This window comes from Eumetopias jubatus, unplaced genomic scaffold, assembly GCF_037043125.1.
Source record: "Eumetopias jubatus isolate StellerSeaLion01/CBP00866 unplaced genomic scaffold, mEumJub1_p1.0 scaffold_11, whole genome shotgun sequence".
In the NCBI taxonomy this organism is placed as follows: domain Eukaryota; kingdom Metazoa; phylum Chordata; class Mammalia; order Carnivora; family Otariidae; genus Eumetopias; species Eumetopias jubatus.
The window spans coordinates 22,120,823-22,129,152 of record NW_028274817.1 but is presented as its reverse complement, the minus strand read 5'-3'; the positions used below and the strand labels follow the sequence as shown (position 1 = coordinate 22,129,152).

The 8,330-nt window shown below is 37.3% G+C and overlaps 1 pseudogene; it reads right to left on the bottom strand.

The window, feature by feature from the left end:
- Positions 1 to 209: 209 nt before the first annotated feature.
- Positions 210 to 776, bottom strand: LOC114223747 (large ribosomal subunit protein eL20 pseudogene; annotated as a pseudogene).
- Between the last annotated feature and the right edge of the window lie 7,554 nt (positions 777 to 8,330).

The window sequence follows — 8,330 nt, the reverse complement described above, 5'->3', positions numbered from 1 at the left end:
TTGAAAAGACTCTTCCCCATTGCATATTCTTGCCTCCTTTGGCAAAGATTAATTCACCATATAACTGTGGGTTTATTTCTAGGCTTTCTATTCTGTTCTATTGATCTGTGTCTATTTTTGTGCTAGTACCATACTGGTTTTTGTTTTGTTTTGTTTTGTTTTCCCAAGGAGTTTATTTGCGCAGACCTGGGGACAGGGAGGCTCTGCATCTAAAATATAGTGTTGGGCCTCTTGGTTGTAAAGCATGGTTTGGGCTGGTGACATAGGACTCGGTGGGGGCAGTGGGACCTTGATCTGGGAGTCATGGAACTGCTTGACTGCCAGTTAGCAGCAATTGCTGGCTGCAATCTCATCCACCTTCATGATCTGGATTGAGTGGGCCCATGCACAGTGCTGGGCACCCGTGTCTCAGTAACACTGGGTGACAGCATGTGTAGTGGTCAGGCCCTGGTACTCCCAGCACATGTTGTGGGTGCCACTCTGGGAGTCATAGCACAGCCAGATACCAAAGATCTTTACCTGAAGGGGGGATTTCTCAAACACCTGTCCACAATAGACAATTTCCCCTGAAGACTTTCATCTTCTCATCTTCTTCAACTGAGACATAAAGTACCAGGAGCAAGACTTGGCGACATCATGATTAGGTGCAAAGATTTGCCTGTGATAGAGGGGTGGATTATAGCATTTGGGGTTGGCAGACACTACCCCACCACCATGTACTCTCACAGTGTGCCCAAGGCCCTTGTGGTACACTCTCCACTCTCATTGCCCGCCATTAAAGAACCATATTGTTTTGATTACTATGGTCTTGTAATATAACTGAAGTCTGGAATTGTGATAGCTCCAGTTTTGTTTTTCTTTTTCAAGATTGTTTTGGCTATTTGGGGATTTTGTGGTTTCACACAATTTTAGGATTGTTTTTTCTAGCTCTGTGAAAAAAAATGCTGTTGGTATTTTGATAGGGATTCCATTAAATCTGTAGATTGCACTGGGTAGTAGAGACATTTTAACCATATTTGCTCTTCCAATCCATGAGCATGGAATGTCTTTCTATTTCTTTTTTTTTAAAGATTTTATTTATTTATTTGAGAGAGAGAGAATGAGAGATAGAGAGCACGAGAGGGAAGAGGGTCAGAGGGAGAAGCAGACTCCCTGCTGAGCAGGAAGCCCGATGTGGGACTCGATCCCGGGACTCTAGGATCATGACCTGAGCTGAAGGCAGTTGCTTAACCAACTGAGCCACCCAGGCGCCCCTGTCTTTCTATTTCTTGGTGTCATCTTCAATTTCTTTCATCAAGGTTTTATAATTTTCAGAGTAAAGTTCTTTCACTTCTTTGATTAGGTTTATTCCTAGGTATTTTATTATTTTTAGTGCAACTGTATATGGGATTGTTTTCTCAATTTCACTTTCTGTTGCTTTATTATTAGTATATAGAAATGCAATGGATTTCTGTACATTCATTTTGTATCCTGCAATCATACCGTATTCATTTATCAGTTCTAGTAGTTTTTTTGGTGGAGTCTTTAGGGTTTCCACACATTGTATCATGTCATCTGCAAAGAGGGAAACTTTTACTTCTTCAAAAAACTTTTTACTTTTTCTAAAAAGTTTGAGAAGAATAGGTATTAACTCTTCTTTAAATGTTTGATAGAATTCACCTGTGAAGTCATCTGGTCCTGGGCTTTTGTTTGTTGGGAGTTTTTTGATTACTGATTCAATTTCATTGCTGATAATTGGTCTGTTCAAATTTTCTATTTATTCCTTTTTTCAGGTTTGGTAGGTTATATGTTTCTAGGAATTTATCCATTTCTTCTAGGTTGTCTAGTTTTTTGGCATATAACTTTTCAAAAAATTCCCTACAATCCTTTGTATTTCTATGATGTTGGTTATTTCTCCTCTTTTGTTTCTGATTTTGAATATTTGAGTCCCTCTCTCTTTCTCTTTCTTTTTTCCTCTCTTTTTGATGAGTCTAGTTAGAGGTTTATCAGTTTTGTTGATAGCCAAACTGGGGAAAGAGCCGAGATGCCCTTCAACAGATGATGTGGCCCATATATACAATGGAATATTACTCAGCCATCAGAAAGGATGAATACCCAACTTTTACATCAACATGGATGGAATTGGAAGAGATTATGCTAAGTGAAATAAGTCAAGCAGAGAAAGTCAATTATCATATGGTTTCACTTATTTGTGGAACATAAGGAATAGCATGGAGAACATTAGGAGAAGGAAGGGAAAAATGAAGGGGGAGAATCAGAGGGAGAGATGAACCATGAGATACTATGGACTCTGAGAAACAAACAGGGTTTTAGAGGGGAGGGGGGTGGGAGGATGGGTTAGTCCAGTGATGGGTATTAAGGAGGGCACGTACTGCATGGAGCACTGGGTGTTATATGAAAACAATGAATTGTGGATCACTACATCTAAAACTAATGATGTATCGTATGGTGATTAACATAACATAATAAAATAAAATTTAAAAAAATTGTTGATCTTTTCAAAGAACCAACCTTTGGTTTCATTGATCTGTTCTGTTTTGTTTTGTTTTGTTTTTAGTTTCTATATCATTTATTTCTGCTCTCTTCTTTTTTATTTTCTGCCTTCTGCTGGTTTTTGGTTTGTTTGCTCTTCTTTTTCTAGCTCCTTTAAGTATAAGGTCAAGTTATTTATTTGAGATTTTTCTTGCTTTTTGAGGTAGGCCTATATTGTTATAAACTTCCCTCTTAGAATCACTTTTGGTGCATCCCAAAGATTTTGGACTATTGTCTTTACATTTTCATTTCTCTCCATGCAATTTTTGACTTCTGCTTTGATTTCCTGGTTGGCCCATTCATCCTTCACTAGCATGTTATTTAACCTCCATGGATTTGTGGTCTTTCTAGATTTTTTCTTATACTTGACTTCTAGTTTTATAGTGTCATGGTCAGAAAAGATGCTTGGCATTACTTTGATTTTTGAATTTGTTAAGACTTATTTTGTGGCCTCATATGCAATCTATCCTGGACAATGTTTCATGTGCACTTGAAAAGAATGTGTATTCTGCTTTTTAGAATGGAATTTTCTGAATATGCCTGTTAAATCCATCTGGTGCAGTGTGTCATTCAAAGCCACTGTTCCTTGTTGATTTTCTATTTAGATGATCTGTCCTTTGATGTAAAAGATGTGTTCAAGTCTGTTATTATTATTGTATCATTATCAATTATCTCTTTATATCTGTTATTAACTGTTTAATATATTTGGGTGCTCCTGTGTTAGGTGCAAAAATATTTACAATTGTTATGTCTTCTTTCGTTGTCCCTTTAATGATTATATAGTGTCCTTCTTTGCTGCTGCTTAGAGTCTTGGTTTTATTTTTTTAATTTTTTTTTAGATTTTTAAAAATTTATTCATTTGTGAGTGAGAGAGTGAGCAAAAGCACAAGCAGAGGGGAGGATCAGAGGGAGAGGGAGAAGCAAACTCTCTGCTGAGTGGAGAGCCCAATGTGGGGCTCAATCCCAAGACCCCAGGATCACAACCTGAGCTGAAGGCAGGTGCTTAACTGACTGATCCAACCATGTACCCCAAAGTCTTTGTTTTAAAGTGTATTTTGTCTGATATAAGTTATTACTACCCTGGATTTCTTTTCACATCCATTTTCATGATAAATGTTTCTCCATCCACTCACTTTCAATCTGCGTGTATCTTTAGGTCTGAAATGAGTGTCTCATAGGCAGCATACAGATGGATCTTCTATTTTTTTAAGATTTTATTTATTTACTTGAGAGACAGCAAGGGCAAGAAAGAGAGCACAGAGGAAGAGGAGAAGCAGACTTCCTGCTGAGCAGGGAGCCTGACGTGGGGCTCAATCCCAGGACTCTGAGATCATGATCCCAGCTGAAGGCAGACACTTAACAGACTGAGCCACACAGATGCCCCAATTGGGTCTTCTTTTTAAATCCATTCCATCACCCTATGTCTTTTGATTAGAGCATTTAGTCCATTTACATTCAAAGTAATTATTGATAGGTATGTATTTATTTCCATTTTGTTACTTGTTTCATGGTTGTTTTGTAGATTTTCTCTGTTCCTTTCTTTTCTGGCACTCTTCTCTCACCATAGGTTGGCTTTCTTTAGGTGATATACTTGGCTTCCTTCCCCTTCATTTTTTGCATATTGATCACTGGTTTTTGATTTGTTACCATTAAGTTTATATATAACATCTTCTGCATATAGCAGGCTATATTAAAGTTATGGTTGTTAAATTTGAACCCATTCTTTACTCTTACCCCAACATTTTAGGTATATGGTATCATACTTTACATCCTTTTATTTTGTGAGTCCCTTGACAAAACAACTAGATATAGTTGTTTTGTTTGTTTAGTGGTTTGTTTTTAATGCTTTTGTGTTTCCTACTTTTCTTACTTTTACTTATGGCTTTTCATTTCCACTTAAAGAGTCCTCTTTAACATTTCTTTTAGGGCTGATTTAATGTTCATGATCTCCTTTAGCTTTTGTTTTTCTGTGAAATTCTATCTCTCCTTCTGTTCTGAAAAATAACCTTTCTGGATAGAGTATTCTTGGTTGTAATTTTTTTTTTCCTTTCAGCACTTTGAATATATCATGCCACTGTCTTCTGGTCTGTAAAGTTTCTGCTGAAAAATCCACTGATAGCCTTATGGGGTTCCCTTTGTATGTAGTTGTCTCCTTTTCTCTTGTTGTTATTAAAATTCTCACTTGCTTTTTGCTATTTTAATTACTATGTGTCTTGGTGCAGAACTCCTTGGGATGGTTTTGTTGGGGGATCTCTGTGCCTACTGAATCTGGATATCTGTTTCCTTCTCCAGATTATGGAAGTTTTCAGATATTATTTCTTCAAATACATGTTGTGCCCCCGTTTCTCTCTTTTCTTCTGGGATCCCTATAATGCAAATGTTATTATGCTTGATGAAGTCACTGAGTTCCCCAAGTCTATTCTCATTTTGCATATTTTTTTCTCTCCCCTCCATTACTCTGTCCTCTAGATCATGAATTTGTTCTTCTGCTTCCTGTAGCCTTCTATTTATTACATCTGGTGTACTTTTAATTTCATTTATTGGGGTGCCTGGGTGGCTCAGTCCTTAAGCATCAGGCTTTGGCTCAGGTCATGATCCCAAGGTCCTGGGATCGAGCCCTGCATCAGGCTCCTTGCTCTATGGGAAGCCTGCTTATCCCTCTCCCACTCTCCCTGTTTTTATCCCCTCTCTTGCTGTGTCTCTCTCAGTGAAATAAATAAAATCTAAAAAAAATTCATTTATTGTATTCTTCATCTTTAATTGGTTCTTTTTTTATGTGTTTTCCATCTCTTTATTAATGATCTCAACGATGTCCTCCACTCTTTCCTCAAGTCCAGTGAGTATCTTTATGATCATTAATTTAAATTCTCTATCAGACATATTACTTATATGCATTTCACTTAGGGATCCTGCTGTGGTTTTATCCTGTTCTTTCATTTAGGAGTTTTTCTTCTGTCTCCTCACTTTATTTATCTCTCTGTGTCTGCTTCTCTGTCAGAAAGTCAACTATGTCTCCTGCTCTTGAAAGTAGTGGATGGGGTGTGCATATTTAACAAAGTAGCACTGGTCCTTTGCTAGAGGGGATGCACAGCCACACTGAGACTAGGGCTAGCCAGGTTGAAATCTGCAAAGCATGCATGGGTGGGGCATACAGTTTTAACAAGGTCATGTATTCTCTGGTGGAGGGGACCAGCTGCCACTGCTGCAAAGACCAAGGCTTGGCAAAGTGCACAGTGGGGAGATTGGTATTGGAATGGTTTGTGATGGTTTTCTGGGGTAGTTGACCCACAGTGCCAGGACTGAGGAAGGCTCAGCTTGAGGGAGCAGGACACATAGTAAGCAAGTTAGGTTTTGAATGCCAGCACTGTGCTGGTTCCTGCAGGTGGCTGTGTGTTTATCTGGGCTGCAGGGGAGGGAAATGGCACCTGTCAGCTCCTTTTTTCCTGGAGGAGACTCCCGGGGAAATCTGTCCCTCTGGAACATGCTCTGTGATTAGTAAATAACTCTCCCTCTTATTATTTTCTTAACACTCTGCATCTTGTCCATAAACTTCTCAGGTTCATTTATGAAAACAAAAACAAAAACAAAAAACAAAAAACTCAGTCATTGGTTTCAGACTTGCTTATTTATCTAATTTAAGTTACTTTTCAGTTGCAAATGACATGGTTACAAGAGATAAGAACAGAAAAATAGCTTCATTTCTCTTGATTGTGCACCAGAATTGTTGCACACAACAGTGGGTAATTTGCCACACTGGGCCTTGATGACTAGAAAGCACAGTAAAAGACCTTTCATGTTTATTGCATATGCACTAGGATTAACAAGTAGATCAGTGTTCAGTTATAAGCAGAATTGGGCCAAAGACTGGTTGTAACTATTCTAATTCATGTATGCCTTAGAGCAGTTTAGCCTAAAAGTTTCACATAAAAAAGTCATAAAAGTCAATGGGCAAATTCAATTAAAAATTTGTGTATATTAGAGACTTCAGGGGAAGATTGTAGAGTAGGAGGACCCTAAGCTCAACTCTCTTATGGATACAATTAGATAACACTCACCTCAGTGTAAATAACTCAGAAAATGCCTCAAAGACTGGCAGAATAAACTCCACAACTAAATGTGGAGAAAAGGGCATTGAAGAGGGTAGAAAGGGCAGAGATGTGGTAGGAAGCTATATGGACTCTTGAGCCAACTGCTGGGGGGGAGCTGTGGGCATGGATAGGGGAGAGAAATAGACTATCACACCAGGGAGCCCACACTGGGAAGACGAATCCCCATAGCGTTTGGTTTTGAAAACCAGAGGGGCTTAATTGCATGAGTTCTTACAACCAGGGGACTTAAAGACTGGAAATTTAAATATCAATGGGCTGGGCTCTGGAAGATTCTGGAGGGTGATAGGAAACTGAGTCTCCACCCTTACAAAGACAGGACAACAAATAACCCAAAGAGATACAGCACAGAAGCAGCTGTTTGAAAAATGCCTGGGACATGTGGGAGAGAGAGTTATTTATTAATCACAGGGCCTGTTTTGGCTCTGTGATCTATGTAAAAACATAGGATAATGAATAAGAATTCTCAAAACTTAAGTTATTTACATCAGAAAAGGAAGTCACATATAAAACAATCTTTATATAAATGCATTACAGTTCTAAAAGATTGCTTACAATTAATACGTTGAGCTTCTTTAGGTCAGAGGCCATACCTTCCACTTTTTGGATAACTTTCTAGTACCCTAAGCAGTATCATGTTCCTAGAGGTTGCTTAGTAAATGTTCAATTGATTAATCATAAGTCTCTTCCCTTTAAAGAAAAACTGCTAAAATCTTTACTTCTCAAGTTAATTTCCTTCTCCCTAACTCATATTAATGTGCATATACTGGAAAACTAATGTTTTATTGTAATACATTATTTGTATTCAAAACACGAAATATGAATACAGTGAATAAAATTTGGTATGTTAACCTTTATGAGTCTAGTTATCTATTTTGTATACACAATGCCATGGTATTATAGGGTACATTTAATTAATTTATTAACATTTTAATTAATCATGTATGACTAAACACTGAACTAAGTGCCAGATGAACTAGGTGTGACATGGGAAAGTCATTGCATCTTTCTGAACCTTGGTTTAATTCTCTGTAAAATTAGTGGGTTGTATTCTTTCTAAGGTCTCTTCTAGTTCTTTGTCTCAATTGTACAAATGACTTCATATACACAGACACATATGTAAATAAGCTTTAAAGTAGTATTTAACTGGTTGTTAAAGAATATAGTCTATTTCTTTTCTTTTCTTTTTTTAAAATTCCATATAATTTTCAATATTATTCAGAAACCAGAAGGCTAGGTCATAGTTGCCTACACCAAAATGTAAAAAATAATACAAACTCATATATCAAGGAAAAGAAGAGCCTGAGGAACTGGCTTTTGGAGATCTGTCAATGAAACCACCACAGTAGAATCACCATACAGTGAGTTGCTATAATTGATAAGTCTCAACCATGTACATTTTCTTTCCAATGAAGTTTTTAGAACCTCATCTTAACGATGAAAAGAACAGCCAAGAATTAACAAATCATTGCAAAAAAAAATCTAACATAATTAAAAAATAAAAACTATCAATCATCTTTGGAAAAATAGGAGGAGATATATGGATATTATCTCATTTTTGTTTCTCAGACTAAAGAACATCTAACTTCTATATTATATTGGAGAGAGAAAGAGAGAAGAATAAATTTGGAGTAATTCTTTACAGTTTAGAAAAGGAAAGAGGGAAGGTAAGAAGGAAGGAAGGAGGAAGGA